The following is a 10,000-nucleotide window of genomic DNA, read 5'->3' as shown; positions in this document are numbered from 1 at the left end:
AGGGGGGCAGAGCAGTCAGCCTCTTTGGAGGTTGGCTGCTCTGTCCCCCTTTTTTTTGGCCCATTTTCCCATCACCATTTCCCCATCAATCTTCAGCAAAGCCCTGCCATTGATGTACATTGTGTTCCCAGGCCCCAATGCCTAAAATCAGCTTACCCTATCCAATGATGCCATCTTGTGGACAAATCCAGATGGTGCGGGAATTTTAAAAATTGTATCCCAGTTAAAGTGCCTCTAGCCCGGCATAGTATTTAATGTGTATACCCCTGAAATCCTATGCAATTACCATTCTATGGCACTTATGGAAGTGCCAAGTGCCAAATGCCAAGTGCCAAGTGCCAAGTGCCACAGGGCTCCAGGGGGGCAGTGCACACATAATGTTACCCCAGTCAGAGTGCCTCTTGCCCGGCATAGTATTTAATGTGTGTAGCCCTGAAATCCTATGCAATTACCCACAAAATTGTATCCCAGTCAAAGTGCCTCTTGCCCGGCATAGTATTTAATGTGTATACCCCTGAAATCCTATGCAATTACCATAATAATTTTATCCCAGTCAAAGTGCCTCTTGCCCGGCATAGTATTTAATGTGTATACCCCTGAAATCCTATGCAATTACCATAATAATTTTATCCCAGTCAAAGTGCCTCTTGCCCGGCATAGTATTTAATGTGTATACCCCTGAAATCCTATGCAATTACCATAATAATTTTATCCCAGTCAAAGTGCCTCTAGCCCGGCATAGTATTTAATGTGTATACCCCTGAAATCCTATGCAATTACCATAATAATTTTATCCCAGTCAAAGTGCCTCTTGCCCGGCATAGTATTTAATGTGTATACCCCTGAAATCCTATGCAATTACCATAATAATTTTATCCCAGTCAAAGTGCCTCTAGCCCGGCATAGTATTTAATGTGTATACCCCTGAAATCCTATGCAATTACCATAATAATTTTATCCCAGTCAAAGTGCCTCTTGCCCGGCATAGTATTTAATGTGTATACCCCTGAAATCCTATGCAATTACCATAATAATTTTATCCCAGTCAAAGTGCCTCTTGCCCGGCATAGTATTTAATGTGTATACCCCTGAAATCCTATGCAATTACCATCATAATTTTATCCCAGCTTACCCTATCCAATGTCGCCATCATGTGGACAAATCCAGATGGTGCGGGAATTTTTAAAATTGTATCCCAGTCAAAGTGCCTCTTGCCCGGCATAGTATTTAATGTGTATAGCCCTGAAATCCTATGCAATTACCACTCTATGGCACTTATGGAAGTGCCAAGTGCCAAATGCCAAGTGCCAAATGCCAAGTGCCAAGTGCCAAGTGCCACAGGGCAGTGCACACCTAATGTTACCCCAGTCAGAGTGCCTCTTGCCCGGCATAGTATTTAATGTGTATACCCCTGAAATCCTATGCAATTACCACTCTATGGCACTTATGAAAGGTTTAAAGTGCCAAATGCCAAGTGCCAAATGCCAAGTGCCAAGTGCCACAGGGCTCCAGGGGGGTAGTGCACACATAATGTTACCCCGGTCAGAGTGCCTCTTGCCCGGCATAGTATTTAATGTGTATACCCCTGAAATCCTATGCAATTACCACTCTATGGCACTTATGAAAGGTTTAAAGTGCCAAATGCCAAGTGCCAAATGCCAAGTGCCAAGTGCCACAGGGCTCCAGGGGGGTAGTGCACACATAATGTTACCCCGGTCAGAGTGCCTCTTGCCCGGCATAGTATTTAATGTGTATACCCCTGAAATCCTATGCAATTACCACTCTATGGCACTTATGAAAGGTTTAAAGTGCCAAATGCCAAGTGCCAAATGCCAAGTGCCAAGTGCCACAGGGCTCCAGGGGGGTAGTGCACACATAATGTTACCCCGGTCAGAGTGCCTCTTGCCCGGCATAGTATTTAATGTGTATACCCCTGAAATCCTATGCAATTACCACTCTATGGCACTTATGAAAGGTTTAAAGTGCCAAATGCCAAGTGCCAAATGCCAAGTGCCAAGTGCCACAGGGCTCCAGGGGGGCAGTGCACACATAATGTTACCCCGGTCAGAGTGCCTCTTGCCCGGCATAGTATTTAATGTGTGTAGCCCTTTATCCTTTAAAAATGACCCAGTCAGGGGTCTGGCACCTATGGCACTTATGAAAGGTTTAAAGTGCCAAGTGCCAAGTGCCAAGTGCCACAGGGCTCCAGGGGGGCAGTGCACACCTAATGTTACCCCGGTCAGAGTGCCTCTTGCCCGGCATAGTATTTAATGTGTGTAGCCTATTATCCTGTATTTAAAATGACCCAGTCAGGGGTCTGGCACCTATGGCACTTATGAAAGGTTTAAAGTGCCAAGTGCCAAGTGCCAAGTGCCACAGGGCTCCAGGGGGGCAGTGCACACCTAATGTTACCCCGGTCAGAGTGCCTCTTGCCCGGCATAGTATTTAATGTGTGTAGCCCTTTATTCTTTAAAAATGACCCAGTCAGGGGTCTGGCACCTATGGCACTTATGAAAGGTTTAAAGTGCCAAGTGCCAAGTGCCAAGTGCCACAGGGCTCCAGGGGGGCAGTGCACACCTAATGTTACCCCGGTCAGAGTGCCTCTTGCCCGGCATAGTATTTAATGTGTGTAGCCCTTTATTCTTTAAAAATGACCCAGTCAGGGGTCTGGCACCTATGGCACTTATGAAAGGTTTAAAGTGCCAAGTGCCAAGTGCCAAGTGCCACAGGGCTCCAGGGGGGGGCAGTGCACACCTAATGTTACCCCGGTCAGAGTGCCTCTTGCCCGGCATATTTTTTTTTTTTTAAATAGCTTTAAAAATTACCCAGGCAGGGGTTTGGCACCTATGGCACCTGTGGCACTGCTGATGGAACTTACGACCTTCTTAGGGTTAGGGTTAGGGTTAGGGTTGGGGCGTTTGGCACTTGGTGAAGGGGCGTTTGACACTTGTGTAAGTGGCATTGTGGTATGTGGAAGTGGCATTGTGGTATGTGGAAGTGGCATTGTGGTATGTGGAAGTGGCATTGTGGTATGTGGAAGTGGTATTGTGGCATGTGGCATCTGAGCCTGTGGGCTCCAAGGGCAGTGCTCTATGAATTGAATCCCATTCAAGGTGCCTATTTTCCGGCATAACAATTCATGTCTATAGCCCTAAGCAGGGCATAGCTATGACACAGCCCCGCCCTTGCCCCGCCCGTGCCCCGCCCGTGCCCCGCTCGCGCCGCACCTGTATCCACACCTGGTGATAATTAGGCCATTGATTAGGCGACGGTTGGAAGCTAACAAACATACACACAGGAAGGCAGGAGAGAGAAGCTAGCTATGGACAGCAAACAAAAACGACATGACTGTGGACTTTGTACCAAGACGCATATTTCGCGGATAGACAAACATTTTAAGACTGTCCATGGACTTACACACGCATCTATGGAATGGAATCATGCCGTGCAATGTAGCCCGATTTCGGCTGAGACACAGCAGGCCTACCCAGGGGATTGTATGGAGCCTAACAACGGCGTTGGAAGTGAGTTGTCCGCAGAACAGCAGCTGAGTGGCGAGAGTGAGCAGTCAGCGGTGCAGTCAACCAGTCAGGCGACGGTGCAGTCAACCGGTGAACAATGCTCGGAACCGGGGGAGCAATGCAGCGTCATGTCGCCTTCCACCGATAGCGAAAGTGATGGAGGCGGCGGTGGTGTGCCGTCCACAACTGAAGGTTTGAGTGATGTCATTTTGAATGAATATGCTACCTATATTAAGGGTATTAACCCTTCAGTTAAAAGAATAGACAATAGTCACACCAGTCTGTCACGAGTACGGGAATTCCTCCGCATTATGTCCGAGGACAAATCCGATGAAGGCCTGTGTTTTCTGGACAACTACATGCGTGTGTATGAGTGGTACCGGACATGTGAAGGCCGTAGTTTGGCACCATCCACATTAAAACTATACCGATCAGATGTTAGAAGTTTCCTGAAATATCTTATTCAGTTCCGGCCGAATGGTCTGCAAGCTAAAGCCAGTGTAATTCGCAAATTGTTACTCTGCTTGGCAAAGATAGACAGGGATTCTAGGCAGAGCCTGGCAACGCACATGGCACAATTTCGCAGACGCTGCAGGGACGAGGTGCTCAGCGCTGCGGAGTTAAAACGATTTTTGGAGCTAAGCAATGCATCTATTCCTTCTGTTCTCAGCAGGCTGGAAGTCCGAGCCACCTCATCTGACAGACGCAGGTTTGCGGCTCTCATGTCCAGCCGGTTGGCGACTTTTAATGGAACTCGACGATCCCCAGTCACCATGTTCGGTGAGAGTGATTTCAATGAAATAACCAATGAAAGTGGGGTTTATCAAATGACTGTAGCAAGCCACAAAACTAACTACAGCTTCGGGGAGTGCAGAATTGTTATATCTGATGAGGAATACACTTGGCTTCAACGATTCCATCGGATCAGGCCTCATCTGAGTGGAATGACCCCAGACACAACACTCTTCTTTTTCACATGCTCTGGTAAACCATACGGTAATCTCTGTGATTGTGTGGGTAAGATTTTTGCAGAGTTTGGCATTGGAAGGAAAGTGACATTTGGTACAATTCGAAGAAGCATTGCCACATTAAACTTTAATCTTGGGTCGCTTACAGACCGTGGAACTGTGGCTGACCACATGTGTCACTCCCTGGAGACGCAGGCACGCTACTACCGTTCCCATAATTTGCCTCATAATGCAAGCCAGGCTCGGAGACTAATTGAGGGACAAATCAATCCATGAATAACTCTAAATAAATACAATATTTTTTGCAATTAATCCTTGTCTTTGTGTGTCATTTTCATTCGATTTCAATAGGAGCACCTAGTAACCCAAAAATAATACCAGGTGCACTCATTCGATTAGAATGGGAGCACCTGGTAACCCAAAAATAATACCAGGTGCACGGAGGGGAGGATGAGTACAGACATTTTATATAAAAGCTCCATAAATCCCTTAGGCCGGTGGCCACTGACTTGTGCCCGTAGTATGGTGCTCCCATATCGGGCATGGGTGTGGGCAGGCCCTTAAAAGTCATTTTCATTCGATTTCTGTAGCAGCACCTGGTAACCCAAACTAACATAAGGTGGTGTCAGTAGTGAGGATGCGGACAGACCTTTTATATAAAAGCTCCATAAATCCCTTAGGCCGGTGCCTACTGACTTGTGCCCGTAGTATGGTGCTCCCATAGCGGGCATGGGTGTCTGCAGGTCATTTAAATTCGTTTTCATTCGATTTAAATAGGGGCACCTGGTAACCCAAAAAGTGGGCACTCTGTCGTTTTTCCTGAGTAGTTCAACATAGAAAGTATTCAGACCTTATTTTTGAAAAGCTCCATAAATCCCTTAGGCCGGTGCCCACTGACTTGTGCCCATAGTATGGTGCTCCCATAGCGGGCATGGGTGTCTGCAGGTCATTTAAATTCATTTTCATTCGATTAGAATAGGAGCACCTGGTAACCCAAAAATAATACCAGGTGCACGGAGGGGAGGATGAGTACAGACATTTTATATAAAAGCTCCATAAATCCCTTAGGCCGGTGCCCACTGACTTGTGCCCATAGTATGGTGCTCCCATAGCGGGCATGGGTGTCTGCAGGTCATTTAAATTCATTTTCATTCGATTAGAATAGGAGCACCTGGTAACCCAAAAGAGGGCACTTAGCCGTTTTTCCTGAGTAGTTCAACATAGAATATTTTCGGACCTTTTTTGAAAAGCTCCATAAATCCCTCAGGCCGGCCCCCACTGACTTGTGCCCATAGTATGGTGCTCCCATAGCGGGCATGGGTGTCTGCAGGCCATTTAAAATCATTTTCATTCGATTTCAATAGCAGCACCTGGTAACCCAAACTAACATAAGGTGGTGTCAGTAGTGAGGATCGATTTCAATAGCAGCACCTGGTAACCCAAAAAGAGGGCACATAGCCGTTTTTCCTGAATAGTTCAACATAGAATATTTTCGGACTAATTTTGAAAAGCTCCATAAATCCCTTAGGCCGGTGCCTACTGACTTGGACCCCTACTATGGTGCTCCCATATCGGGCATGGGCGTGGGCAGGCCCTTAAAAGTCGTTTTCATTCGATTTCAATAGGGGCACCTGGTAACCCAAAAAGAGGGCACTCTGTCGTTTTTCCTGAATAGTTCAACATAGAATATTTTCGGACTTTTTTTGAAAAGCTCCATAAATCCCTTAGGCCGGTGCCTACTGACTTGGACCCCTACTATGGTGCTCCCATATCGGGCATGGGTGTGGGCAGGCCCTTAAAAGTCATTTTCATTCGATTTCAATAGCGGCACCTGGTAACCCAAAAAGAGGGCACTCTGTCGTTTTTCCTGAATAATTCAACATAGAATATTTTCGGACTTTTTTTGAAAAGCTCCATAAATCCCTTAGGCCGGTGCCTACTGACTTGGACCCCTACTATGGTGCTCCCATATCGGGCATGGGCGTGGGCAGGCCCTTAAAAGTCGTTTTCATTCGATTTCAATAGCGGCACCTGGTAACCCAAAAAGAGGGCACTCTGTCGTTTTTCCTGAATAATTCAACATAGAATATTTTCGGACTTTTTTTGAAAAGCTCCATAAATCCCTTAGGCCGGTGCCTACTGACTTGGACCCCTACTATGGTGCTCCCATATCGGGCATGGGTGTGGGCAGGCCCTTAAAAGTCATTTTCATTCGATTTCAATAGCGGCACCTGGTAACCCAAAAAGAGGGCACTCTGTCGTTTTTCCTGAATAGTTCAACATAGAATATTTTCGGACTTTTTTTGAAAAGCTCCATAAATCCCTTAGGCCGGTGCCTACTGACTTGGACCCCTACTATGGTGCTCCCATATCGGGCATGGGCGTGGGCAGGCCCTTAAAAGTCGTTTTCATTCGATTTCAATAGGGGCACCTGGTAACCCAAAAAGAGGGCACTCTGTCGTTTTTCCTGAATAATTCAACATAGAATATTTTCGGACTTTTTTTGAAAAGCTCCATAAATCCCTTAGGCCGGTGCCTACTGACTTGGACCCCTACTATGGTGCTCCCATATCGGGCATGGGTGTGGGCAGGCCCTTAAAAGTCATTTTCATTCGATTTCAATAGCGGCACCTGGTAACCCAAAAAGAGGGCACTCTGTCGTTTTTCCTGAATAATTCAACATAGAATATTTTCGGACTTTTTTTGAAAAGCTCCATAAATCCCTTAGGCCGGTGCCTACTGACTTGGACCCCTACTATGGTGCTCCCATATCGGGCATGGGCGTGGGCAGGCCCTTAAAAGTCATTTTCATTCGATTTCAATAGGGGCACCTGGTAACCCAAAAAGAGGGCACTCTGTCGTTTTTCCTGAATAGTTCAACATAGAATATTTTCGGACTAATTTTGAAAAGCTCCATAAATCCCTTAGGCCGGTGCCTACTGACTTGGACCCCTACTATGGTGCTCCCATATCGGGCATGGGTGTGGGCAGGCCCTTAAAAGTCATTTTCATTCGATTTCAATAGCGGCACCTGGTAACCCAAAAAGAGGGCACTCTGTCGTTTTTCCTGAATAGTTCAACATAGAATATTTTCGGACTTTTTTTGAAAAGCTCCATAAATCCCTTAGGCCGGTGCCTACTGACTTGGACCCCTACTATGGTGCTCCCATATCGGGCATGGGCGTGGGCAGGCCCTTAAAAGTCGTTTTCATTCGATTTCAATAGGGGCACCTGGTAACCCAAAAAGAGGGCACTCTGTCGTTTTTCCTGAATAATTCAACATAGAATATTTTCGGACTTTTTTTGAAAAGCTCCATAAATCCCTTAGGCCGGTGGCCACTGACTTGTGCCCGTAGTATGGTGCTCCCATATCGGGCATGGGTGTGGGCAGGCCCTTAAAAGTCGTTTTCATTCGATTTCAATAGCGGCACCTGGTAACCCAAACTAACATAAGGTGGTGTCAGTAGTGCGGGTGACTACATACATTTTTGAAAAGCTCCATAAATCCTTTAGGCCGGTGCCTACTGACTTGTGCCCGTAGTATGGTGCTCCCATAGCGGGCATGGGTGTCTGCAGGTCATTTAAATTCGTTTTCATTCGATTTAAATAGGGGCACCTGGTAACCCAAAAAGTGGGCACTCTGTCGTTTTTCCTGAGTAGTTCAACATAGAAAGTATTCAGACCTTATTTTTGAAAAGCTCCATAAATCCCTTAGGCCGGTGCCCACTGACTTGTGCCCATAGTATGGTGCTCCCATAGCGGGCATGGGTGTCTGCAGGTCATTTAAATTCATTTTCATTCGATTAGAATAGGAGCACCTGGTAACCCAAAAATAATACCAGGTGCACGGAGGGGAGGATGAGTACAGACATTTTATATAAAAGCTCCATAAATCCCTTAGGCCGGTGCCCACTGACTTGTGCCCATAGTATGGTGCTCCCATAGCGGGCATGGGTGTCTGCAGGTCATTTAAATTCATTTTCATTCGATTAGAATAGGAGCACCTGGTAACCCAAAAGAGGGCACTTAGCCGTTTTTCCTGAGTAGTTCAACATAGAATATTTTCGGACCTTTTTTGAAAAGCTCCATAAATCCCTCAGGCCGGCCCCCACTGACTTGTGCCCATAGTATGGTGCTCCCATAGCGGGCATGGGTGTCTGCAGGCCATTTAAAATCATTTTCATTCGATTTCAATAGCAGCACCTGGTAACCCAAAAATAATACCAGGTGCACTCATTCGATTTCAATAGGAGCACCTGGTAACCCAAAAATAATACCAGGTGCACAGAAGGGAGGATGAGTACAGACATTTTTTAAAAGCTTCATAAATCACTCAGGCCGGCCCCAACTGACTTGGGTCCGTAGTATGGTTGTTCCATATAGGGTATTGAGGTATGTAGCCTATCTAAAATCATTTAAAACCATTATAAAAATATGCACCTGGTAACCCAAAAATAATACCAGGTGCACGGCAGTGGCACTCTGTCACTTTTTCGACCAATTCCCGAAATCTTGAAATAATGATAAAACATAATTCCCGATGGGCTAGATGCCCCAAATTTTGGCTCATACCCTCTCTCGTGATGGTCAACAGTTATCCACTGTAAAAAAAATTTCGGAACCATAGGAATCTATTGTACAGGCAAGTGATTTTTTTCCCCAAAACATTAAAACACGATTTTCTATTAAAATGTTTTATAGAAAAACGGTTATAATTAGATGAAAATGTTCGTCTATTTGTACCCTTTCGTGCAAAAAAAACCTCAACCAGATCGGAGTTGTATTTTTTGTGTTATTAACGTTTTAACGGTTTTAGTGTCCACAAACTTTTGGCAAAAAATCGGAGCACATTGAAATCTATCGATTGACACGCCTTTTTTCGATAATTCGGCCTGTCCGGCGATGACACACTCCCTGGTGGGTGGACCAGACAGGTACCGGCGCGATTTGAGAAACCTGACTTTTGACAACAGGACTTCCATGTCCTAGAGAATCGGCGGTGGTGGCAAACTGCTCAGTCCGATTAGGAAACGTGAAACGGACACGTTTGAGGGATGTGAGACCCTCGGAACCATGGTCCCTTGGACCTTTTACCTCCGGCGACCGATTTAGGGTGATTCCCAACCCTTCGGTGCCCGATTTAGGGTGTTATTCCAGCCCTTCGGCGCCCGATTTAGGGTGTTATTCCAACCCTTCGGCGCCCGATTTAGGGTGTTATTCCAGCCCTTCGGCGCCCGATTTAGGGTGTTATTCCAACCCTTCGGCGCCCGATTTGTCCTAACTTTTGTTCCAAATGTCCCAGCTTGGTGGTGGGCGGATTTGGTTCACGTTGGGTCTCCATGGTTCTCCTCTGTTGTCCAGGTAGTTCATGTTCTTCAGACCGATTTGCATTCGATATCCACCTGGGAGGGCACCTGGCGGCCGGCATACGTGCTGGTGTTCAGCCGGTGTGTTCCTCCCGCCCCATGTGGATTTGCCTCTATCGGGGGAGCCCCTATCGTATACGGTTCA

This window comes from Salvelinus namaycush, unplaced genomic scaffold (assembly GCF_016432855.1).
Source record: "Salvelinus namaycush isolate Seneca unplaced genomic scaffold, SaNama_1.0 Scaffold2408, whole genome shotgun sequence".
NCBI classification, from domain to species: Eukaryota; Metazoa; Chordata; class Actinopteri; order Salmoniformes; family Salmonidae; genus Salvelinus; species Salvelinus namaycush.
This window is presented reverse-complemented; position numbering follows the sequence as displayed.